The sequence below is a fragment of the Balaenoptera acutorostrata genome, chromosome 1 (assembly GCF_949987535.1).
Source record: "Balaenoptera acutorostrata chromosome 1, mBalAcu1.1, whole genome shotgun sequence".
Taxonomy (NCBI): domain Eukaryota; kingdom Metazoa; phylum Chordata; class Mammalia; order Artiodactyla; family Balaenopteridae; genus Balaenoptera; species Balaenoptera acutorostrata.
In genome coordinates, this window is record NC_080064.1 from 56,837,784 (window position 1) to 56,864,415 (window position 26,632).

General features: G+C 37.4%; 1 protein-coding gene across 5 annotated transcripts in view; it reads left to right on the forward strand.

The window, feature by feature from the left end:
- The first annotated feature begins 236 nt into the window (after positions 1-236).
- The window catches only part of LEPR (leptin receptor), a 102,441-nt gene continuing 76,045 nt past the window's right edge, over positions 237-26,632 (forward strand). For 3 of the 5 annotated variants that reach the window (XM_057530598.1, XM_057530606.1, XM_057530618.1), the window contains exons 1-2: positions 270-312; positions 623-667. The gene's annotated coding sequence lies outside the window, so the exon portion shown is untranslated. Of the gene's footprint in view, positions 313-622; positions 668-26,632 lie in introns of all 5 variants that reach the window. The other 2 variants (XM_057530602.1, XM_057530609.1) reach the window with 2 other exon arrangements.

Sequence of the window (26,632 nt, forward strand, 5' to 3'; positions counted from 1 at the left end):
CGCCGCCCCCGTCACCTGCGCGGCAGCCCTGGCGGCTCGGGGGCCACTCCTGCCGCCCCGGGAGCGGTGGCGGAGGGCGCGGGGCGCGCGGGCGGCGACCCGGCCTTTCCTCTCTTCTCTCCCCCAACTCCCGCCTCTCCCTCCGCTCGCCCTCAGCCCCTCCTTCCGCACTCCGCTGCCTCCTCTCTCCTGACAGCTGCCCGGCACCTTCGGCAGGGAGTTTGGAGCCGCCCCGCCGCAGAGCCTACAGCCGGCCGAGCCCCCGCGTCGCCGCCATCTCTGCCTCCGCCTGGGTGGGACCTGGGCCTCGAGGTGAGACCCAACTCTCTCTCTCCTCTACCCCCTTCTGCCACCTCTTCCCTCTCCCGGCTACGCGAGGAGCCGGGCGCCGGGGCGCGCGTGGCCGGCCGGAGCCCGCTGGCCACCTGGGGACCGGGAGGCCGGGGCGGGTCCGGCGGCGCCACCGGAGGGGCCCGCGCCAGGCGGGAGGGGCGGCGGGGGCTCTCGTTCCCCCGGGGCGAGGCGCATCGGGGCGCGCGCCCGAGGGCAGCCCTCCGAGCCTGGGCGCGCACCTGCCGGGTGCCCCCGAAAAGACGTGCCACCTGGCCAACTTCTTTTCCAGGTCTCCTTCCTACTTTGGAAACTGAAGGGACTGCGACGGAAACCAGTAAGCCCTGGGGCCCGGAGGAAGGATTTGTTGGTTTGGATGACAAAAGAAAAAAAATGTGCTCTAGGGGTGGTTTAGCCCGGAGCTTCTGTTTCCACCATCTCCGGCTCTCCCCAAGCAAATTAATAAAACAAAACAAAAACAACAAAACCCAATCCCAACCAAAGCACTTATTTAATGGGACTTGTAGGGATGTGAAAACGAGACCCAACCGAGGAATCATTTTGGAAACCCCAGGTAGGATGAGGCCATTTGAGAAAGTGGGTATTTGGGGGTGTTATTTCTAGGACTTGGGTTTGCAAGCAGAAGAGGAGACTGGCTCTTGTAAGCCTGAGGGAGTTCCTTATATTGAGGGGCTGCCTGGAGTGTCCTCTGTTAACTTTCATATCCTTAAGTATTAAAGTATGTTGAAACAAATACTCTTTCAGAGCTCTGGACTTGGAGTCAGAACATCTGGCTTTTGGTATGATTTGCTGTTTATGGTGACAGCTGTGGTTAGTTTAATCTCTTTGGGCCTCAGTTTTCTCATCTGTCAAGTTAGAGGGTTGGATTCAAATTCTGAGGGCCTTTTAATAATATCTAAGATGTTTCCTAACTTAAAAATTTATAATTCTTTAACTTTTTAACATGTTACAAACATTGCTAGATTCATAATTTCATGAAATTAAAAAAATCTATACTGATCTTGGCATTTTTGTTCATATGCATTTATGACTTATGATTTTAGGGTTTTCCAACCAAACCTTAAAGAGAAAAACACTTATAAAAGAGCTCAGAAATATGTAGTTTACATGTAAATATTTAGATCATCTCTGAGTCTAGCTTAAAGAATCACGTTCAACTTGAAGTTAATATTTGCAACACTGCAACAAAAACATGTGGCTTTAGTATAGTACTTATTCACTTTCAGTATTGTATATTTGGAGGAAATAAAAATTGTTTAGGAGGAAAACAAAAATTGCACCTTTCCTATCAATTTCTGCTCTTGAACAGTGTTACTTTTTAGCATGAAGTTGTGTGCAGGATATTAAAAAAATGGTTTCAGACCACTTTAGAGCCTCTCTGAAATTAAGTTCAATAGCAGAGGTGCCAATTTTAGTAATGCATTTTGGTTGTCTTGGGATGAATCCTAGAAAAATGGTAGAGTTAACTAAACAGATAAACCAGAAATTAGGAATTGACACACAGACACACACAAAGTTGTACAAGAAGTGTGTACTATAAAGTGTCAGTGAGATTTTTATTTCCTTTTGATAAAAAACAACAAACAACTGTTGACCTGTTTTAGCAGACAGAATGTTAGAAGAGCTTTTGTTCTTCCTTGTAATTCAAAATTATTTGAGACCTAGTCATCAGTAGTTGGGATAGGTTTAGAAGTGTCTCTGGCTCTTTTTGGTGGCTTTGATCTAAAATAAAACAATGTGTTCCCACCTAGCATGTGCTTTGTATTCCATTTGGAAGAGTGGAATAGATTTGAAGTACTCTTTTATGAAGACATTTAAATTTATTTTCATTGCCTTTTCACTTTTGGACTGGAAGTGTCATCAATTATTCAGGCATTTGTCTTCCATCATAGTCTCTGGTGAAGTAGATGATCATCTCCTTTGAAAGAGATGCCCAGAATGTTAAAGAAATTGGTTGTTGAATGAACAGAGAGTAGTAGAACTCAAATATCCTGGCTTCTAGTTGCTTGTTGGAAAACAGCTGAAAACAGTGGATGGATCTGCTCATGGTCCAACTCATTCATGGCTTGGGAGAGCCATCATGGTTGGCAGAAGCTCTATTCCTCTTTTGTAATGAATTTACCAAGAAAAAAACAGTGTGTCTTCACAGTTAGATCACTATTATATAACTAAAAGGTTTGTGTTTGTGAAGTGCAGTATCCCAAGGGGGTCTTAGGAATAAAACTTTAAAAATATCCAGAAAAAGAAAAGAATTGCCTTGGCAGATATTGCACTGCACTTTTCCCTACTGAGAGCCAAACACATAACTAAAAAACATGTCCTGTGGAGTTAAAAATGAAGAAAAGGGCTTACAGTCTGCTCTAATTCTTTTAAGATTTTTATGTGATTTACAAATTCCACTTTTAATTAAATCAGAAAGGCACAAGTGTTCACCTCCTGGCCAGACCTAGTACATATAAACTTTTGGAGTTTCAGTTCAAATTTGGTCTGCTTATAATTTGAAATATTCCTCCTCAAATATTTTTTAAAACTTCTGTTAACTCCGTAGTGATATTACCTGTTGTCTTTTCATACACATGATCTTATTAATCTTTAAATTTTTTGAACTATGATATATACAGGGAGAAGAGTACATAAAACAAATGTACTGGTTGACAAATAATATAGCAAATCATTATAACAGATAATTACAAGGCAAATACGCATTATTTACCATACAAGTAAGAGAACATGCCAATACCCAGAAACCTCTTGCTTGTTCCTTCCTAATCACAATTTTGCTTTTTTTTTTTTTTTTTTTTAAGGATTTTCTTTTTAATTAATTAATTTATTTATTTTTGTCTGTATTGGGTCTTCGGTTCGTGCGAGGGCTTTCTCCAGTTGCGGCAAGCGGGGGCCACTCTTCATCGCGGTGCGGGGACCGCTCTTCATCGCGGTGCACGGGCCTTTCTCCATCGCGGCCCCTCCCGTTGCAGGGCACAGGCTCCAGACGCGCAGGCTCAGCAATTGTGGCTCACGGGCCCAGCCGCTCCGCGGCATGTGGGATCTTCCCAGACCAGGGCTCGAACCCGTGTCCCCTGCATTAGCAGGCAGATTCTCAACCACTGCGCCACCAGGGAAGCCCCACAATTTTGCTTTTACTTACAAAAATTATATGAATATAGGAAGCATTCTTTCATAGATTCTTTTGCTTAACATTATGCTTATGAGACTAAGCCATATCCTCTCCATTTGAAAGCATAAACTTTTAAAAAGAGATGTCTGTATTCCCTATCATTGATTCATTTCTTCACATTCTCTCTTAAACCTACTTCTATCACTCTTTTGTTTTCAGTACTCTGCCAAAACTATTCCTGTCACTGTCACCGGTGACATCACCTCTCCCAAATCCAGTAGTCAGTTGTCACCTTTGATCTTACTTCACCTGTTGGTAGCATTGTCACAGTTATCACTCTCTGCTCCTTGTAATATTTCTTTGTTGACCTCCAGGACACCATGTACTCTTGATTTTTCCTCCTTCTTCACTAGCCATTGCTTTCTGTCCCCTTTGCTGATCTCTCTTCTGCTCTCAGAGGTTTTAACCTTAGAATATCTTAAGCTGCAGTCCTTGGGAGCTCATTTCTTTCTACACTCTTTGATGATTTCATGCAATCTCTATATTTGTACACTGATGCCTCCAAAATGATAGCTCAAGCTTTGAGTTATCTCCTTGAACTTCAGACCTCTGTGTCCACCTGCCTGCTCAACATTTCCATTTGGATGTCTAGTAGACATCTCCAGTTCAGCATGCTCCAAATGGAATCTTCATCTTGCCCAAGCCCACTCTATCTGCAGCCTTCCCTACCTTCATCCTTCACGTTGCTCATGCCCCAAAACTTGGAGTCATCTTTGATATCTCCCATTCCCTCATACCTTAGATGTAACGTGTCAGGAAGTCCTCTTTGCTCTATCTTCAGAATAATTCCTGAATATAATTGCTTTCATCACCTCCATGGCTGTCATCCTAGTCTGAGCTGACACCATCTCCCACGTGGATTATTGCAAGAACCTCCTAACTGGTCTCCCCGTTTTCATCCTTTTCCCTCCATAATCCAGTCTCAAAATTGCAATTAGAGCTCTTTTCTTGCAACATATGTCAGATCATGTCACTTTTTTCCTCCAAAATCTCCAGTGCCTTTCCAGTTCATACAGAGTAAAGTCTTAAAGGACCCAAATCCTTAGAATTACCTATAAGGTGCTACCTGTTTTTTTCTCTCCCATTTACCTATCTGATCTCACTTCTTGCTGTTTTTCTCATTCACTCAGTTCCAGCTACACTGGTCTCCTTGCTATATCAGAGACCATCTTTGCTCTGGCTGGAACGCTCTTCTCCCAGATACCACAGGACTTACTCTGTTACTTTCACTTCTTTTAAATCTTTGTTCAGTTGTCTCCTTTTCAATGAAGCCTACTCTGATTATCACATTTAAAATTGTACATCTTACCTTGCAAAACACTTTCCCCTTTCCTTTGCTTTTCCGCATGTACTTACTACCTTTAAAAATACTGTATGACTTAATCATTTTTCCTGTCTCATTTCTATTAGAATACAAACTCCATGAGGGTGGATTTTTTTTTCCTGTTTTGCTCCAAAATAGAACCTAGTACCTGAAATAGAGCCAAGCATATAAGGGGAGCTCAGTAATTTTTTTTGATGATTGAATGCTGTTGCTGACAGTGGATGTTGTTTGTTTGTTTTCATTACTGGATATATTTTATTATATGAATATAATACCTTTATTTTTTACTCATTCTGTTTAAGGATATTTGGGTCATTTCTATCCTTCTCTCCTTCCCTCCCTCCCTTTTTCCTTTCTTCCTTCTTCCTCCCTCCTTCCCTCCCTTCCTCGCTCCCTCCTTCTGTCCCTTTCTTTCTTTCACTACCATAAATAAACCACCTATGATTCTTCTTCTACAAATGTGCTTAGATGCAGGAGTTTCTTTAGAGTATAAAACTGCTAGTCAAATTACTAGAACACAGGGCTTGCAGATATCAGCTTTATTAGATAATGCCACACTTTTCCAGCATGGTTCCACCAATTTATATTCCTACTTTCATTCCTCTGCATCCCTGCCAAAATTTAGTATTATCATGACCTTTAATTTTTGCCCATCTGGTAGGTATGTATTATATCATTACTGTTTGTTTCTTCAATTACTAGTGAGATCAAGCCTAGTATCTGTAAAAATAGGCTAGGTTATGCTGCGGTAACAGATTATCCCCAAATCTCATTGACTTAATGCAATAAAGGTTTATTTTTCATTCAAGAAAAGTTTCCTCTGGATTAAGGCAACTGTCCAGGGCAACTATTGTCAGGTCTAAATTCAGGGAACCTCCGTCATTCTGTAGCTGTACAATCTGGAACACAGGACTTTCCCAGTTGGTATAGTATGGGAAAAGAAAGTGTGGGTAATCATGAACTAGCTTTAAATGCCTCCATCTGGAAGTGACATGAATGATTTACACTCATACTTCAGACGCAAAAGAAGTCATATGGTATGCCTAAGTTCAAGGAGGTGGGGAAGGTTAACCTCTGTTCTAAAAGAAAAAATAAATCTGAGAATACTGGTGAGCAGCAATGTATTAGTTATCCATTTCTGTGTAACAAGTTACCACCACATTTAGTGGCTTAAAACAACAAATACTTACTGTTTTCAAATATCAAGAGTTGATAATATGTGTGGGTCTGTTTTTGGGCTCTGTATTTGGTCTCTTTCTGTAATTACTACAGGTTTAAATTGTCTTGCTATCTGGTAGGTAGGGGAGTAAATCCTTCCACTTGGTGCAATTTTTTCAGGAGTGCTATAGCATTCCTTGGCCCTTTACCTTTCCACATACATTTTTTGAATCAGTTTGTCAAGTTCTAAAAAATTAGTACTATTAGTACTAAAAAATTAGTAAATTTAATGGAGATTCTATTGAGATTGTTTTGAGTCTATGAACAATTAAAAGGAAATTGATACCTTGTAAATATTCAGTTCTAGAATCCATGACTGTCTCTCAATATATTTAGGTCTTCTCTAATATGATAAATGTAAACATAGTCTAATTTTTCCCTTAGGAGTCCTTGAACATTACCTTGTTTGATTTATTCACAGGAACTGCATATTTTTGAAGTTATTTTAAATGAATCTTTTCAAAAAATTCATTGTGTTTCTGTTACTGCCATATAGAAATAAACTTGACCTTTAAAAGTATTTTAAAAATAATAGCTTTATTGGACTATAATTAGCATATCATAAAATTCATCCTTTTATAGTGTACAAATCACTGGTTTTCAGTACGTTAACAGAGTTATGTAACCATCACCACTATCTAATTTTAGAGCATTTTTGTCACTCCCAAAAGAAACCCCATACCCCTTAGCATTCACTCCCCATGCCCCCCCACCCCGATCCCTGGAAACCACTGATGTACTTTCTGTGTCTATGGATTTGCCTATTCTGGACGTTCTGGATGAATAAAATCATGGGCCCTTTAGTGAACAGATTCTTTCACTTAGCATGTTTTTAAGGTTTATCCATGCCGTATCATGGATCAGTACTTCATTCTTTTTATGGCCAAATAATATTCCCTTATATGGATATATCACATTTTGTTCATTCATTCATCAGTTGAGGGACATTTGGATAGTTTTCACTTTTTGGCTATTATGAATAGTGCTGCTACTAACATTTGCATACAAGTTTTTGTGTGAATGTATGTTTTCATCTCTTTTGGGTATATACCTGGGAGTAGAATTGTTCAGTCATATGTAACATTATGTTTAACATTTGAAAATCTGCCAAACTATTTTCCAAAGCAGTTTTCATCATTTTACATTCCCACCAGCAATGTACAAGGTTTCCAATTTCTCCACCTCCTTGTCAACATTTGTTACAGTTCAGAACCTTGATTAAGCTATCATAGTGGATGTGAAGTGATACTCATTATGGTTTTGATTTGCATTTTCTGATGACTGATGATGTTGAGCACCTTTTCATGTGCTTATTGACCATTAATATATCTTTTTTTTGAGAAATGTTCTTTGCCTATTTTTTAATTGGACTGTTTGTCTTTTTATCGTTGTGTTGTGAGAGTTCTTTATATAGTGTACAATCGCTTTTAAGATATAGGATTTCAAATATTTTCTCCCATTCTGTGAGCTTTCTCACTTTTTTGATGGTATCCTTTGAAGCCCAAGGGTTTTAACTTTAAGTCTAGTTTATCTATTTTTATACTTAATTTCAGTCTAAGAAGCCATCACCTAATTCAAGGTTGCAGAGGTTCATTTCTATGTTTTACTTATAAGAATATTAGAGTTTTAGCTTTTATGTTTAGGTTTTTGATTACTTTGAATATATGGAATGAAGGAAAGGACCAATTTCATTCTTTCACATTTGGGTATCTACTTGTCCCACCACCATTTGTTGAAAAGACCATTCTTTCCCCATATCTAAGTGTCTTGTCAAAAATCATTTTGCCAAAAATGTAAGGGTTTACTTCTGGAATCTCAACTCTGTTACATTGATCTATATTTCTATCTTTATACCAGGTACCACACTGTCTTGATTACTGTAGCTTTGAAGCAAGTTTTGAAATCAGAAGTGAATCCTCCAACTTTGTTCTTCTTTTTCAATATTGTTTTAGCTATTCCCTTGCATATATCAATACATATGAATTTTAGAATCAGCTTGTCAATATATATACAAAATGTAGCTATAAATTTGAAGGGATTGCATTGAATCAATTTGGGAAGTATTACAATCTTAATAAAATTGTTTTTCAGTCTATGAACGTGGGATGTTTTTCCATTTATTTAGGTATTCTTTAATTTCTTTCAGTGATGTTTTATAGCATTCAGTGTACAAATAATTGCACTTCTTTTGTTGAAAATATTCCTGAGTATTTTATTCTTTCTGATGCTATAGGAAATGGAATTATGTTTTAATTGTATTTCAGATTGTTCATTGCTAATGCACAGAAATAGAAATGATTCTTGTACATTGATCTTGTATTCTGCAACCTTGCAGAACTTATTTATTAGGTGCAATATAGTTTTTGTGAATTCCTTATTATTTTCTACATACAAGATCATGTCGTCTGAGAATAGAGATAGTTTTACTTCTTTGTTTCTAATCTGGATGCCTTCTGTTTCTTTTTCTTGCTCAATTGCCCTGGCTAAAACCTCTAGTTGAATAGAAAGTGCAGGTGAATAACTTTGTGTTGTTCCTGATCTTAGCAGGAAAGCAGCCAGTCTTTCACCATTAAGTATGATGTTAGCTATGGGTTATTCATATGCAGCTTTATCAAGTTGGAGAAGTTCTCTTCTATTCCTAGTTGAATGTTTTTGTCATGAAATGGCATTGGAATTTTTCAAACCCTTTTTCTATGGACATGTCATGTCTTTTATTCTATTATTATGATTGATTGATATGTTGTTGATTTTCACATTTTAAATCAAACTTGCATTCCTGAGGTAAATCATATTTGGTCATAGTGTATAATCCTTTTTATACATTGCTGGATTTGGTTTGCTAGTATTTTTGCATCTATATTCATAAAGGATTCTGGTCGGTAGTTTTCTTTTATCGTGATGTCTTTGTCTGGTTTTGGTATCAGAGTAATACTGGCTTCATATAATAAGTTGGGAAGGGTTTAAAATGCTTGGTTTTAGGTAGTTGTATTTTCCACCAGCAATCTTGCTAAGTTTTGTAATTAAGTTAAACAACTTACATATAGATACTTCGGGATTTTCCACTTTTCTTGTCATTCATGAATAATGACAGTTTTGTTTCTTCCTTTATAATCCTTAAACCTTTTCCACTTCTCTTTTTGCCTTGCCTAGGACCTCAGGTATAATGTTGATTTGAAGTGCTCACACGGGAAGTCATTTCACATTAAGAATGATGTTTCTTTCTGACTTTGAATTTCCTCTCAGTACTGCTTTATCTGTATGAAATAATTTAAGTTTTGAGATGCTTTTTCCACTATCATCAGTTTAAAATATATCTTTTTTGCCCAATGGTTTACTTTTTTTCTTAATATCCTAATATATGGCATTTGTGTAGTTATATTTTTGCTATTTTTTCTGTTTTAAAAACACCGTGGACAGAGAATGTGGTCTGTATGATTTTAGTCCTTTGGATTTGTTTGTAACTTGCCTTATGTCTTTGTACGTGGTCAGTTTTTGTAAATGCCCCATTGGTGATTAAAAATAATATGCTGTCTACAGTTTGGGGGAGCAGAGTTCAATGTATGTCAAATTTGTTAATGTTTTCGTTCCAGTATCATTTGTTAGTATTATTTCAATCTCATATATCCTTATGTATTTGTGTCTGCTGTTCTATTCATTCTTTAGGAGAGTGTATTAAAATTTTCTACCATATATGTGGATATCTGTCTATTGCCTTGTGGTACTCTGAATTTTCACCATATACATTTCAAAGCTACATTGTAATAAATATATGTTATTTTGAGGTTATACTACATGTACACATTTAAAATTATTATATATTCCTGCTGAACGGATGCGTTCATTAATTTGGAGTGATTCTCTTGAGTTATATTTCTGTTTTTGTAGGGTTTTATTAAAGGGATACTACTTTAAAATATGTATTTATATGTTTAACAACCTTTTTCAATAGTTCTGACTTATGATTATCCTCATGCTTCCTGTTGGCTTTAAAATGAAAACCAGAAATATCCACTCTTGTAACCCTTCAATCCACATTGCTGGTGTGCCAAGCTTAAAGATGTGATTAATGCCATTGTACTATTTTTAAGTGAGATTTAGTAGATGTTTATAAGAACTATCAGACACAGAAATGCTGGTTATGTAGTAAAAAATCCCTGTCAAATTTAAGTGCCATCAACTTGGAAGTTTAAAATCTTTTTTTTAAAAAATATTTATTTATTTATTTGGCTGCATCAGGTCTTTGTTGCAGCATGCAGGATCTTCATTGCAGCATGCGGGATCTTTCATTGCAGTGCGTGGGCTTCTCTCTAGTTGTGGTGCCCAGGCTCCAGAGCACTTGGGCTCAGTAGTTGCAGCGCATGGGCTTAGTTGCCCCGTGGCATGTGGGATCCTAGTTCCCCGACCAGGGATTGAACCTGCGTCGCCTGCACTGGAAGGCAGATCCTTAACCACTGGGCTACAAGGGAAGTCCCTAAAATCTTTTCCAGAATATGAACACTGAATATGTCTAAGGTAGGCTATGTGAAATTTTTGTGGATATTGATTCTCACTGAATGAAAGTCAGCATGTCACTTCTTCTTCCATAGAACTGACAGGCTAGATTCTTCCCACTTATACAATTTTATCGTACCAATAAAGTGTCCTCCAAAGTGAATACAGCCCACTTTCAGTTTTGCCGGGCATTAGCATCTTTAAGTGGTCCAGTCGGCTGGGTTAAAGCTGTGGCTTTGCTGAGCGTAGCATGGAGACTCGCTGAGGAGAGAACAGAGCTGTGGGGACCATTGTCTGTGGATGGTCTTAAAGGAGAGAGTCACGCATATGAGAACTATTTTAATGAAATTTTCTGGTACCCTGTGGACCTATTTAAATCAGACTAGAGTACTATGGACTAGCAAATAAAAATGACCCAAATGGAGACACCCTAAAGGGGCATTGTGACATTGATATTAATTTTTAAGTCTTTGCCAATTAGAGAGGAAATCCAGAAACAGTACAGACTTACAAATCTGTATATATATATATGTGTGTATAACAGTGAATGAGAAAGATAAAGAGAGAAGGAGGAAGGGAGGGAATGGGAAGAGAGAGAGACAGACAGACAGACTGACGGACTGACTGACCGACTCTACTCTTGGGCTAATAATTTCTATAATGTTTATGGAAATGTATAAATGTTTTATCTATTTGTACTAGATAATAGCTAAAGATGTGAGCCAAGTAAGGATTCTCAGCGACGTCTATAATGGTATTATAATAGGCTTTAAAATGTGAACTCATGTTTAAGAACAGCTGTTACCAAATAGCTGTTTAGTGAAGGCATAGGACAACTTAGTTTTTCTCAGAATTATATTTCCTCGTTTTACTTTAACTAGCACCTGTTATTTGGGTGTCTAAACCTATGAGATAATCAAATAATTAGACTTCTGTATGCACCAACAAAGTTTCTGAACCAAACTGGTCAGTGTGTAGGAGATGAAAGAGAAAATAAATTATACACACACATATATGTGTGTGTGTGTATATGTGTTTATGCATAAACAGAGAGAAAACATACTGGCACATACATAATAAGCACCTGATAATTGTAGTTGCTGTTATATTATGAAGATGTTATCTGTTAGGATCATGACCTACCCAGGAGGTAGCTGAGTATTTCTCTAGTGACCTGGGTGTCTTGCAGTAACACTGCTGGTTACAGGTCTGATCTGAGAGAAGAAAATGTTCTGTTAAAATAATACTTATGATATGCTTCACATTCCTCCCCATTCTTCAAGAGGCAGTTAAATCCTCACTCCTCTCTGAAATCTGTTATGATTTATCCAAATTAAAAGTAATCTCTGATTCCTCCTAGTTACTGCTCTTTCTAGTTAGTTGTAATTCTTTAAATCTAAGACATCGTGGATTTTTAAGATACACCACTGCTTTTGTACTGCTAAGAAAGAAAAAGCTCTGCCTATTTATTTTACAATGCTTTCTCATTGTTTAGAATTTTTGTTTTATATCTACTGAAAGAGCTCTTTTAGAATTACTCAGGTAAAGATTTTTGTTTAAATCATATCACTCTCATAAGGAAAGTAAAAGTCAAAGAAATCCATTAAGGAATTCTTTTTCTTATTCAGAATCCGGTTTTTCTGAATCACTTTTCAACTCAGAGTTGTTGATGTCAGTATTCCCCCAAATGGTATCATACTCTGGGTTATCAAGACTATTTGCTATATAGCACTTCAAAAAAGAATGCTTCACTATGGTTTCTGAGATATTCTTTTTTTTTTTTTTTTTTTTTTCATCTGTTCCCTTGGGAAAGGGGGACTGTGGCCCAGGGGAATGCTATTTGTGGGCTCTTGTTTTTTTTTTTTTTTTTTTGTATTTTTAAATTTTATTTTATTTTATTTTTATACAGCAGGTCCTTATTAGTCATCCATTTTATACACATCAGTGTATACATGTCAATCCCAATCTCCCACTTCATCCCACCCCCACCCCCACTCCCCACCGCTTTTCCCCCTTGGTGTCCATACATTTGTTCTCTACATCTGTGTCTCAACTTCTGCCCTGAAAACCGGTTCATCTGTACCATTTTTCTAAGTTCCATATATATGCATTAATATATGATATTTGTTTTTCTCTTTCTGACTTACTTCACTCTGTATGACAGTCTCTAGATCCATCCAAGTCTCTACAAATGACCCAATTTCGTTCTTTTTTATAGCTGAGTAATATTCCGTTGTATATATGTACCACATCTTTATCCATTCGTCTCTCGATGCGCATATAGGTTGCTTCCATGACCTGGCTATTGTAAATAGTGCTGCAATGAACATTGGGGTGCATGTGTCTTTTTGAATTATGGTTTTCTCTGGGTATATGCCCAGGAGTGGGATTGCTGGGTCATATGGTAGTTCTATTTTTAGTTTTTTAAGGAACCTCCATACTGTTCTCCATAGTGGCTGTATCAATTTAAACTCCCACCAACAGTGCAAGAGGGTTCCCTTTTCTCCACACCCTCTCCAGCATTTACTGTTTGTAGATTTTTCGATGATGGCCACTCTGACTGGTGTGAGGTGATACCTCATTGTAGTTTTGATTTGCATTTCTCTAATAATTAGTGGTGTTGAGCAGCTTTTCATGTGCTTCTTGGCCATCTGTATGTCTTCTTTGGAGAAATCTGTAGGTCTTCTGCCCATTTTTGGGTTGGGTTGTTTGTTTTTTTAATATTGAGCTGCATGAACTGTTTATATATTTTGGAGATCAATCTTTTGTCTGTTGATTCATTTGCAAATATTTTCTCCCATTCTGAGGGTTGTCTTTTCGTTTTGTTTATGGTTTCCTTTGCAGTGCAAAAGCTTTTAAGTTTCATTAGGTCCCATTTGTTTATTTTTGTTTTTATTTCCATTACTCTAGGAGGTGGGTCAAAAAAGATCTTGCTGTGATTTATGTCAAAGAGTGTTGTTCCTATGTTTTCCTCTAAGAGTTTTATAGTGTCCGGTCTTACATTTAGGTCTCTAATCCATTTTGAGTTTATTTTTGTGTATGGTGTTAAGGAGGGTTCTAATTTCATTCTTTTACATGTAGCTGTCCAGTTTTCCCAGCACCACTTATTGGAGAGACTGTCTTTTCTCCATTGTATATCCTTGCCTCCTTTGTCATAGACTAGTTGACCGTAGGTGCGTAGGTTTATCTCTGGGCTTTGTATCTTGTTCCATTGATCTATATTTCTGTTTTTGTGCCAGTACCATATTGTCTTGGTGACTGTAGCTTTGTAGTATAGTCTGAAGTCAGGGAGTCTGATTGCTCCAGCTCCATTTTTTTTCCCTCAAGACTGCTGTGGCTATTCAGGGTCTTTTGGGTCTCCATACAAATTTTAAGATTTTTTGTTCTAGTTCTGTAAAAAATGCCATTGGTAATTTGATAGGGATTGCATTGAATCTGTAGATTGCTTTGGGTAGTATAGTCATTTTCACAATATTGATTCTTCCAGTCCAAGAACTTGGTATATCTCTCCATCTGTTGGTATCATCTTTAATTTATTTCATCAGTGTCTTATAGTTTTCTGCATACAGGTCTTTTGTCTCCCTAGGTAGGTTTATTCCTAGGTATTTTATTCTTTTTGTTACAGTGGTAAATGGGAGTGTTTCCTTAATTTCTCTTTCAGATTTTTCATCATTAGTATATAGGAATGCCAGAGATTTCTGTGCATTAATTTTGTATCCTGAAACTTTACCAAATTCATTGATTAGCTCTAGTAGTTTTCTGGTGGCATCTTTAGGATTCTCTATGTATAGTATCATGTCATCTGCAGACAGTGACAGTTTTACCTCTTCTTTTCCAATTTGTATTCCTTTTATTTCTTTTTCTTTTCTGATTGCCGTGGCTAGGACTTCCAGAACTATGTTGAATAATAGTGGTGAGAGTGGACATCCTTGTCTTGTTCCTGATCTTAGAGGAAATGCTTTCAGTTTTTCACCATTGAGAATGATGTTTGCTGTGGGTTTGTCATATATGGCCTTTCTTATGTTGAGGTAGTTCCCTGTATGCCCACTTTCTGGAGAGTTTTTATCATAAATGGGTGTTGAATTTTGTCAAAAGCTTTTTGGCATCTATTGAGATGATCATATGGTTTTTCATCTTCAATTTGTTAATATGGTGTATCACATTGATTGATTTGCATATATTGAAGAATCCTTGCATCCCTGGGATAAATCCCACTTGATCATGGTGTATGATCCTTTTAATATGTTGTTGGATTCTGTTTGCCAGTGTTTTGTTGAGGATTTTTGCATCTATATTTATAAGTGATATTGGTCTGTAATTTTCTTTTTTTGTAGTATCTTTGTCTGGTTTTGGTATCAGGGTGATGGTGGCCTCGTAGAATGAGTTTGGGAGTGTTCACCTCTGCAATTTTTTGGAAGAGTTTGAGAAGGATGGGTGTTAGCTCTTCTCTAAATGTTTGATAGAATTTACCTGTGAAGCCCTCTGTTCCTGGACTTTTGTTTGTTGGAAGATTTTTAATCACAGTTTCAATTTCATTACTTGTGATTGGTCTGTTCATATTTTCTGTTTCTTACTGGTTAAGTCTTGGAAGGTTATACCTTTCTAAGAATTTGTCCATTTCTTCCAGGTTGTCCAGTTTATTGGCATAGAGTTGATTGTAGTAGTCTCTTGGGATGCTTTGTATTTCTGCAGTGTCCGTTGTAACTTCTCCTTTTTCATTTCTAATTTTATTGATGTGAGTCCTCTCCCTCTTTTTCTTGATGAGTCTCGTAATGGTTTATCAATTTTGTTTATCTTCTCAAAGAAGCAGTTTTTAGTTTTATTGATCTTTGCTATTGTTTCCTTTGTTTCTATTTCATTTATTTCTGCTCTGATCTTTATGATTTCTTTCCTTCTGCTAACTTTGGGTTTTGTTTGTTCTTCTTTCTCTAGTTCCTTTAGGTGTAAGGTTAGATTGTTTATTTGGGATTTTTCTTGTTTCTTGAGGTAGGCTTGTATAGCTATAATCTTCCCTCTTAGAACTGCTTTTGCTGCATCCCATAGGTTTTGGATCGTGTTTTTATTGTTATTTGTTTCTAGGTATTTTTTGATTTCCTCTTTGATTTCTTCAGTGATCTCTTGGTTATTTAGTAACGTATTGTTTAGCCTCCATGTGTTTGTCTTTTTTACGTTTTTTTCCCTGTAATTCATTTCTAATCTCATAGCGTTGTGGTCAGAAAAGATGCTTGATATGATTTCAATTTTCTTAAATTTACTGAGGCTTGATTTGTGACCGTAGATGTGATCTATCCTGGAGAATGTTCCGTGTGCACTTAAGAAGAAAGTGTAATCTGCTGTTTTTGGATGGAATGTCCTATAAATATCATTTAAATCTATCTGGTCTATTGTGTCATTTAAGGCTTGTGTTTCCGTATTAATTTTCTGTTTGGAAGATCTGTCCATCGGTGTAAGTGAGATGTTAAAGTTCCCCACTATTATTGTGTTAGTGTCGATTTCATCTTTTATAGCTGTTAGCAGTTGCCTTATGTATTGAGGTGCTCCTATGTTGGGTGCATATATATTTATAATTGTTATATCTTCTTCTTGGATTGATCCCTTGATCATTATGTAGTGTCCTTCCTTGTCTCTTGTAACATTCTTTCTTTTGAAGTCTATTTTATCTGATTGGAGTATTGCTACTCCAGCTTTCTTTTGATTTCCATTTGCATGGAATATCTTTTTCCATCCCCTCACTTTCAGTCTGTATGTGTCCCTAGGTCTGAAGTGGGTCTCTTGTAGACAGCATATATATGAGTCTTGTTTTTGTATCCATTCAGCAAGCCTGTGCCTTTTGGTTGGAGCATTTAATCCATTCACGTTTAAAGTAATTATTGATATGTATTTTCCTATGACCATTTTCTTAATTGTTTTGGGTTTGTTTTTGTAGGTCCTTTTCTTCTCTTTTGTTTCCCAGTTAGAGAAGTTCCTTTAGCATTTGTTGTAAAGCTGGTTTGGTGGTGCTGAATTCTCTTAGCTTTTGGTTGTCTGTAAAGCTTTTGATTTCTTCATCAAATCTGAATGAGATCCTTGCCAGGTAGAGTAATCTTGATTGTAGGTTCTTCCCTTTCATCATTTTAATTATATCATGCCATTTCCTTCTGGCTTGTAGAGTTTCTGCTGAGAAATCTGCTGTTAACCTTATGGGAGTTCCCTTATATGTTATTTGTCGTTTTTCCCTTGCTGCTTTCAATAATTTTTCTTTGTCTTTAATTTTTGCCAGTTTGATTACTATGTGTCTCAGCGTGTTTCTCCTTGGGTTTATCCTGTATGGGACTCTCTATGCTTCCTGGACTTGGGTGGCTATTTCCTTTCCCATGTTAGGGAAGTTTTTGACTATAATCTCTTCAAATATTTTCTCGGGTCCTTTCTCTCTCTCTTGTCCTTCTGGGACCCCTATAATGCGAATGTTGTTGCGTTTAATGTTATCCCAGAGGTCTCTTAGGCTGTCTTCATTTCTTTTCATTCCTTTTTCTTTATTCTGTTCCACAGCAGTGAATTCCACCATTCTGTCCTCCAGGTCACTTATCCATTCTTCTGCCTCAGTTATTCTGCTATTGATTCCTTCTAGTGTATTTTTCATTTCAGTTATTGTATTGTTCATCTATGTTTGTTTGTTCTTTCATTCTTCTAGTCTTTGTTAAACATTTCTTGCATCTTCTCGATCTTTGCCTCCCTTCTGTTTCTGAGGTCCTGGATCATGTTCACTATCATTATTCTGAATTCTTGTTCTGGAAGGTTGCCTGTCTGCACTTCATTTAGTTGTTTTTCTGGGGTTTTATCTTGTTCCTCCATCTGGTACATAGCCCTCTGCCTTTTCATCTTTTCTATCTTTCTGTGAGTGTGGTTTTTGTTCCACAGGCTGCATGATTGTAGTTCTTCTTGCTTTTGCTCTCTGCCCTCTGGTGGATGAGTCTATTTACAGGGCTTGTGAAAGTTTCCTGATGGGAGGGACTGGTGCTGGGTAGAGCTGGCTGTTGCTCTGGTGAACAGAGCTCAGTAAAACTTTAATCCACTTGACTGCTGATGGGTGGGGCTGGGTTCCCTCCCTGTTGGTTGTTTGGCCTGAGGCGACCCAACACTGGAGCCTACCCAGGCTCTTTGGTGGGGCTAATTGCTGACTCCGAGAGGGCTCACGCCAAGGAGTACTTCCCAGAACTTCTGCTGCCAGTGTCCTTGTCCTCATGGTGAGACATAGCCACTCCCTTCCTCTGCAGGAGACCCTCCAACACTAGCAGGTAGATCTGGTTTGGTCTCCTATGGGGTCACTGCTCCTTCCCCTGGGTCCTGATGTGCACACTACTTTGTGTGTGCCCTCCAAGAGTGGAGTCTCTGTTTCCCCCAGTCCTGTCGAAGCCCTGCAATCAAATCCCACTAGCCTTCAAAGTCTGATTCTCTTGGAATTCCTCCTCTCGTTGCCAGACCCCCAGGTTAAGAAGCCTGATGTGGGGCTCAGAACCTTCACTCCAGTGGGTGGACTTCTGTGGTATAATTGTTCTCCAGTTTGTGGGTCACCCACCCAGCGGTTATGGGACTTGATTTTATTGTGATTGTGCCCCTCCTACCGTCTCATTGTGGCTTCTCCTTTGTCTTTGGATGTGGGGTATCTTTTTTGGTGAGTTCCAGTGTCTTCTTGTCGATGATTGTTCAGCAGTTAGTTGTGATTCCGGTGTTCTCGCAGGAGGGAGTGAGAGCACGTCCTTCTACTCCACCATCTTGAATCAATCTCCGCGATTTTCTTTTAAGTTAGTCCATTTTGCAAATTTTATGCTGGCTCTATATTGATCTTAGCAAAAGATGTCCACAGAAGGTTTTCAGATAGCACACAGGGCTCATATTCCTTCCTTCCTCAAATGGTCTTTAAATAGTTTGTTAACTGAAATATTGATGGATTAAAATTGTCCAGTCTGTCATTAGAAAAGCACCCCAGGTTTCTGTGTATGCAGTCAATGACAACGAGATCACAGCTGCTACCAGGCCATCAGTGGTTGTAAGATGACATCGATTTTAACAAGGATCCTGGTGTCAGAGGTGTTAAAATATTGTGAATCTTAGAATAGAGGAAATACAATACTACTCTCTCCCTTTGTATTGTACTTCTTGGAGTTCAACTAATATGTCATTTCTGTGAACCTTTAATTAGCTCCTAGGACTTTGTTAGTAGCTACTTTCTTTGAAATCCATTAGCACTTAATTTAATTAAAAGGACAAAATAATAATTTTGCATGAAAAGAATCCATGCACATGGTTACAAAAGCCTACTGTAATAAAACACAGTGGCACCTTGCCCCACTCCCTTCACTTTTTTATTCCTGACTTTGAGAACAACTAACTTTAATCATTTCTGGGTTTGTTTCCTCCTTTGGCTACCTCTGTAGGGCTATATAATATGCTTATATTGACTTTTTTCCCTTTTATTTTCATTTATCAACTTTAAACAAGTACCATAGTAGGAAAGAATTTAGCTTACTAATTTCATCTTCTTTCTCTGACCCTCCTCTACATATAATTATATTAATTTTCTGACCTCTTTTATTGGTTCCGTTTATAATTCCACGACCATTTCTTGTTCCATTCACTACAGATGGTTTCTCTTGACTCCCTACTTTATGAGGTTGGGATATTTCACCCTTTGCCTTCTCACCATCTCTCCTTTTATAATTATACCACTCCAATTTTGACAGCTGTACAGTGAGAATATTGATAATATGTTATGCTTAATATTTGTAATTAAATTTTTCATTTTTGTCCATTGGTTAGGCCAAAAAGTTGAAAAATAAATAAATAGCAGCATTAATGTTATTGTGACTTTGTAAGTATTACTCATTGCAGAACCAGGAAGAGTTCTAGGATTATTTCATTCAATATGACTTCTCAGCCACCCAAAGGAGAATGTTCCTAGAATCAAGGTTAAGGGGATTCTTTCTTCTTTCAAATGGATTTTTTAATTCCAGCATTTGCTCAAAATTGTGCCATATTTTATTTCAATTCATATTTAGATCAGGACTTTTTAATAAGGCTTTTCCCAGTTAGCTGAATTTTTTTTTTTTAAACTTTTTTTTTTTTTAATAGCTACTTTATTTATTTATTTATTTATTTATTTTTGGCTGTGTTGGGTCTTCGGTTCGTGTGAGGGCTTTCTCTGGTTACGGCAAGTGGGGGCCACTCTTCATCGCGGTGCGGGGACCGCTCTTCATCACGGTGCGCGGGCCTTTCACTATCGCGGCCCCTCCCGTTGCGGGGCACAGGCTCCAGACGCGCAGGCTCAGTAGTTGTGGCTCACGGGCCCAGCTGCTCCGTGGCATGTGGGATCTTCCCAGACCAGGGCTCGAACCCGTGTCCCCTGCATTAGCAGGCAGATTCTCAACCACTGCGCCACCAGGGAAGCCCTGAATTTTTTCTTATTGGGAGAAGATATGTGAGCCTTGTTCATTATGTCTTTAATTTTAAGTTTTTTACTCATTCCCTTTATTTTTTGGAATCCATTTCATTCTTCTTTTTTAAGCTTATTGAATGCATATTCTTATTTGGACTAGTGGCTTCAATTTTGAACTAGGGCTTCCTTTTTTCCCTCGTGTTATTCTGGTTTTTTGTTTGTTTTATTTTCAAAGTTTTGCAGCTTCAGAATCATATTATGCATTAAGTTGCCTTCTGTCCTCACCTTTTTCTTGGCCATTTCCTTTCAGCGGTCATCTGTACCCCATCTGCTATCTGGACAGGTCATTCTCAAGTCTGCAGAGTCATCAACTGGGTTGTAGTCAAGCTTTCCTGGTTCCTGAGTCCCTGAATCCCTCTTTCTTGGTTTATTCCTCATTTTGCTGGAATACATCATAAAATTACCTCTGAGAAAGAGATTCACGGGATATAAATTTTCTAAATCATTGCATTATTAAAAATATATTTGTTTTGCTCTGATACTTGCTTGATTAGCTAATAGAATTTTAAACTATAAATGATTTTTCATCAGTCATTACTGGATTGTTTTCTAGAATTCAGTGTTTTGAGATGAAACATTTGTTTTAATTCTGTTTATCATTCCTTTAGTGATTTTTTTCTCTCTGGAAACTCTTCCTATCTTCTCTTCTTCTTTACTCTTCTGCAATTTCTTAATGATATGTTTAGGAATGGATTTTTTTCCATTCCTCTTTCTTGGAACTTGGTAGACTTTTTTTTTTTTTTTTTCAGTTTGAAGACTTATGTCTCTTATCAGCCCTGGGAAATTTTCTTATATTATTTCGCTGATCATTTTCTCTTTATTCTTTTTTTCTGTAAATGCTATTGGTTGGATATGAATCACTTGACTTTATTCCCCTCCCCCCCACCTTGGGGAGGAATTAATTATGCAAATGTGTTTTCTAACCTTTCCATTGGAAAAAATTTTTCTCAACTATTCCTTTTTTTTTTCCCCCAAAGCTCTTTCTTCCTCTGATATTCCTTTGTCAGAAAAATCTTTGAGTTTATGGGTGCAAAGTCTTTTGACACATCCTCATTAACATTTGTTAAAGCTACTTTTTTTTCTCTGATTTATCTCTGTGTCCCCTGTGGTAGGTTTTCTTTTTCTATCTTTCTTTTTACAAAATTTTTCCATTATGCTGAAGACTTTCTTCATGTCTTAGCTCATGTCTCCATTCAGGGTGGCTTTACGTGAAGAAATAAGAAGAATGTGAATTCTGTGTGTATGGGCATTGTTTGCCATCTGACAGGCTTCATTTTAGGCACTTGAGTAAGGAGCTGCCATTTATGCTGGAGGCTTATCCCCTTAAGTATCAGGATGTATAAGGTCTTTACCATGTTGGTGCCAAGCCTATACTAGAGGCCCAATTTCTCCTGATAACTTGTATTTCCCCCCCTTTATCATATAGGAGTATAAAGGACAATTATTTATTCTCTTTGGCCATTTGACACCTTTGAATATTTTGTTTGTGTTTGGGGAATTCCCCATATTATAGATCCATATTTTACCAAGTTTTCTGGCTATCTGAAGGTAGATTGTGAATTAGGTTTTACCACTTAGAGGCATTCATGCCAGATTTTAGATGAGAAGTGTGGGACATGAAGGGGCAGATGAGCTCAGAAGAACTCAGAGGTAGTAGGCACTATGGTTTTAGTCATAGCATACAGTGTCCTGTTGTGGTGTCAGGGCTGTCTTTTCTAGAGCAATTCTACATTAGATATTGGGTATGGTTCTTGACTGTGTGCTTTACTGGCTGGGTTCTCTTGTCCTCACTGAGGTTCTGTGAGGTACCCAGTAATCTTTAGTAAGTTCCTTTTCTACCGTTGACTAAAAAAAATGCACAATGTGAGAGTTGTAAGTTAAGTTTTATTTGGGGCAAAATGAAGACTATAGCCCGGGAGAGAGCCTCTCAGACAGCTCTAAGAAACTGCTCTGAAGAGGTGTGTGGGGGGGGCAGTATATATGTGATTTTGGTGAAGGGGATATGTGCAGTCAAGCACACATTTTGGCAGAGGGTAGCTGCTAGTCACGAGGATCAGATATCTCCGTTAATGACTGTGCTTTTCTAGATGTGAGAAGATGCAAGAAATTGGGCTCATAAAGTCTTCTGAAAATATCTAACTATCTGAAGGCCTGTTCTGCCAGGTTTTCCCAGAGCGCAGAGTACCTCATTCCTGATCTCCACCCTGAACTCACTTCAGGGTGTGTTGAAGGTCAGCGACTACAGTGGCTAATGACTTCATTCCAGATAGCAAGTGACAGTTTTCAGTTGGCACTACTTAAACTAGCCAGAGTTGATTTTGGTTGTTTGTAAACCACTCCACTGACAGTTACAGGGAGCTAGATTTTGTTGTTTATGAGAGGATAAAGAAGTCAAACATTACATATAGAGACCAAACTATCCAACATCCAGGGTTCCCCCAAGCAAGTTTGTTTCCTCATTGATGACAGAGCCTTACCCAAATGTCCTAGGTAGTTCCTTCCTTCATTCTACTTTGTTAGTCTTTGTTTCATCTTCCAGAAGTTTGTTTAAATCTCTTTTTTGCTGCTGGTCCTGTCATTCTTTCTGTTCTAAGTGGATTGACTTTACTATAATTCTAAAGGCATCTCAGGAGGAAAAGAAGATCAGTTTGTTTAGTTTGCCATCTTGAATCTGAAGTCCCATGGCACTTTATTCATACTGGAATTATAGTACTTTGACATGTAAAATAATAAAATAATGTCAGTATAAAATAAAAATTAAAAAATAATATTATTTCTTAAAGTAAATGATGATTTCTTCTTAATTTCTGTATTTGTAGCACCCCATGTAATAACTTACATTTTACCAAGTATTCAACTAATATTTAAATGAGTTGATTTATGTACAGATTTTAAGTTACTTTGTATATCGGTAAGATGCCTATTTTGACTCAACTGTGTTGACTTTGGTACCTAGGTCAATAAATCATAACTTATTACTCTAATTTCAAGGAATTAATTTGCAACAAGAACACACAATTAGAGTCATATCAGGAATTAAAGAGCTCGAAATTATGTTTTCAAAGAGACAAATGCTTATACCAGGATGAAGGAAGAAATTTATTGTTTAATTAAAAAACTAATTTAAGTCTATAACAGCTACTTAATGGGAATAACATGACCAATTTCCATCCTAAGTGAAGAAATAAAAGTAAACATACTTAAAATAATGAGGTTACTAGAAATAGACCAGGCTATATTTGCTAAATTTTGATACTCTAAGAGTGTTTTTCATTTATATTTAAATAAAATGCTTAAATGTTGTTATTTAGGTGAAAGATACATGGCAGCTTCTCTAGCAGAAAGTAAAAGCAAAAATTAGTGGCAGATGGAGCTCATTGAGTTTGTTCATCAAAACAACAGTATTGCCAGAATTGCTTTTCTTACTTGTAAAATTTTCTACAAATCTAGAGACTTTTTGAGATCATTGGAGAAAATTGTAGTTAATTTCTTTTCTGCCCAAAGACTCATTCAAACACTAATTGAGACTATTCTGTTTATATATAAGTAGAATTTGATACATAAAAATAACACATAAGTTCTCTACAATAGATATTAAAGTCTGATAAAATGATAATTTATGTAGAATACAGATTATTATTTTTCCTTTTGTTTTAAGTTTAGTAATAACTGAAGAATTAGTTAGTGATATGTTTAATATGCTTTACTATGTTTGGTATATTATGCAAATTGAATTAGTGCTTGTACATCCAGATATAGTGGATGTGTCGTTTAGATCAGACTATGGGTGAATCTTCGTATAGTTTACTAAAGATTTCTTCAGATATTTCAGAGAAGACACATTACTCCTTTTAACTATCAATGTAGAATGATTACATTCCAGGAGAAATGTTAGGCCGTATTATCTCAAGCTCCTCATAACTTGATGTCTTTCAATGACTCAATTCATGGAGCTATAATTATAGAGGGATGTGCACTTCGTTTATCTACATTAGGAATTCTTAATCTGGGAGCTTTGGATAAATTTCAGAGCGTTTATTAACCCCTTGAAATTATAGCCTTAATTTTAGGTATATGTGCCTCCTCCTCCCATTGGTACATTGCTCTCACCAAATTCTCAACAAGGTCAATGATCCAAAAATAGGAATCACCATTCTGAAATTCTCTCTGATATTACGACAGTTTCTCAAAGAGCTGTATCTGGATGATATTAGAATGCCTCTTTTAAAGATTGCTTTTATTCAATTTTGTCTTGGTGTGATACCACCAGTCTATTTCAAAGGATATTTCAAGAAAGAGTCTTATCTTGACACTCATTTATTCATTTCTTCACTCATTCATTCAGTTACTATATATGGAGCACCTTCTGTATGAGAGGCAGACTTCTATGTGGGAAGGATAGCATGAAAAGGACACAGTAAAAAAATCCCTTGGTCTAGAGGAGTTTACATTCTAGCAGGAAGAGTTAGAAAATAAGCAAGAAAAATAATGAACCATATTCATGTTAGATAGTGTTAAGTAATAAGGAGAACAAAAGTAAACAGAACAGCAGATATGACATGACGGGGTGGGGAAGGTGTTGGAATTTTAGGTAGGCTGTTCAGGGAAGGCTCCTCTGAGAAGGTGACTTGAGCAAAGGGGAGAGCAACAGTTGATGAGGTCAGAGGGGCACTAGAGATCCAGGACCTTGTAGTGTTGCAGAGGACTGGGACTTTTACTCTGAGTGAAAAGGTGAGCACTGCAGTGTTTTGGAAAAGAGACATGGGCTGACCCATATGTTAACAAGACCATTCTGGCTGCTGCATTGGAAACAGATTGAATTGGGGAGCAAGGGCTGCAGCCAGGAGACCAGTTAGGAGGCCCTTCTGATTGTCCAGGGAAGAGATGATCGTGGCTTGGAGCAGGGTGTTGGCAGTGGAGGGAGTGAGAAATGACTGAATTTTTAAATTCCCGTGAAACTCGGTGCTGTTAGGATACCTATGAGGATGTTACTTGTTATCTTATGAAGTTACTCAGGCAAAATTTCTTTCTGTTCTTAGTGTTAGATTATTTTTCTAGATTATTCGTACTTTCCCCCTAAACTGTTGGTTTCACTTTAAGTTCTCTGAATTTAAAAAAAAGCTTAAAACAAATTAAAAGCTCATCTGTAGGAAGTGAATTTCAATTAATGGCCTTTTGTATATTATACTCAATTTGGTCATCTTACCATTAACTTTCCCTTTGCTTGATTTTTTTCCTCACAGTTTTAAGATATGTCATTTTTTCCCTATTATTTACGTTTTTATAAACCTCCTCTTATATTCCTTTCTGGTACAATTTAGGGTGGATATAAATATTTCTTTCTTTGTGTCTATGTAAATACCACCTTTCACAGTCTCTTCAATGTTACGGCTATGCCCTCTTTACACTTGTGATTGTTACTCTGTTATAGAAGAGTGAAACCTGATTGCAAGAATTCAAACCTAAGAGTAGTTTGTGTTTTGCCTGGAACATTAAATAAAAGAATGATTGTCTTATGTAAGGAAGAACAATATGATGTATTGTTGATCCACTTGACTCAGTAGATCAGTTGAGTTAACAGTGAGTCAAATCAGTTGTTGGACTGAATTACTTAGTCACTAGTCAGTTCAGTCGAAACACTTAGTCTAGTGATATGTTGCATTTATGACACATCCTGATTATGAAATTGACCTTGGGTTGGTTTTATGAGATAATGTTGTATCAGAAACAAGTAGCATAAAAAAACTGGGAGGACTTTGCACACATTTAATACCATTAGATAATTAAGATTGCACACTGAACCGATTTCTAGAAACCCTAAAGATACATTCTGATGTCAACTGTGTAAAGAACCAAAATCCTGGTGAAAAACTCAGTCTGACAAACAAATTTACGAGACTACAAAATGGTCACACTCGTCCATCTTTTTCCTAAGAGTCATGTAAGTTGTGAACTAAACAAACACGTTTTTCTGTTTGCTCATCACATGCTACCAGTTCTCAAATATGACTTATGAGACATGTTTCTCACTCAATACTTTATAATATTCTTTGTGCTCAAGCTGTGATCACTGTTTTAAACCAAAGTCTCCCCAGAATCATAGGCAGCTCTGAAAGGGATTGTAGAGATCGTCCTTCAGTCTGATTTGTAGATGAGGAACCTGAGGTCTAGAGTGGTGATGTCCCAAGTCCTATAGCTGATTAGTCAAAGAGCCTTGATTGGCACCCAACATTCCCGACGCTTAATTCAGGGCGTTTTACCTCAGATTAATTTTCATATAGTGAACTGAATTCCAAATATGAGATAATGAAAAAGACTCGGACATCAAAAGCCTTTAGTGTTCCCTTACAAATCTAAGCCCAATATGTTAACATAGTAGTACAAATAATCTTATTCATAAAATATTCAAATTGAGTAGAACTCATGGGGAAGTTTGTCTCTGAAGTCATCCCTATCATCTGCATATATGAAGCCATCAGACTTTCCTTCAATTACTGATAACTCGCCAATGTGAATGAATATTACCTCATTTGCAAATGAACGGGGGTTTCCAAAAGCATATGGGAAAATTTCCTCGTCTTTATTGGAAATAAATGTGCAG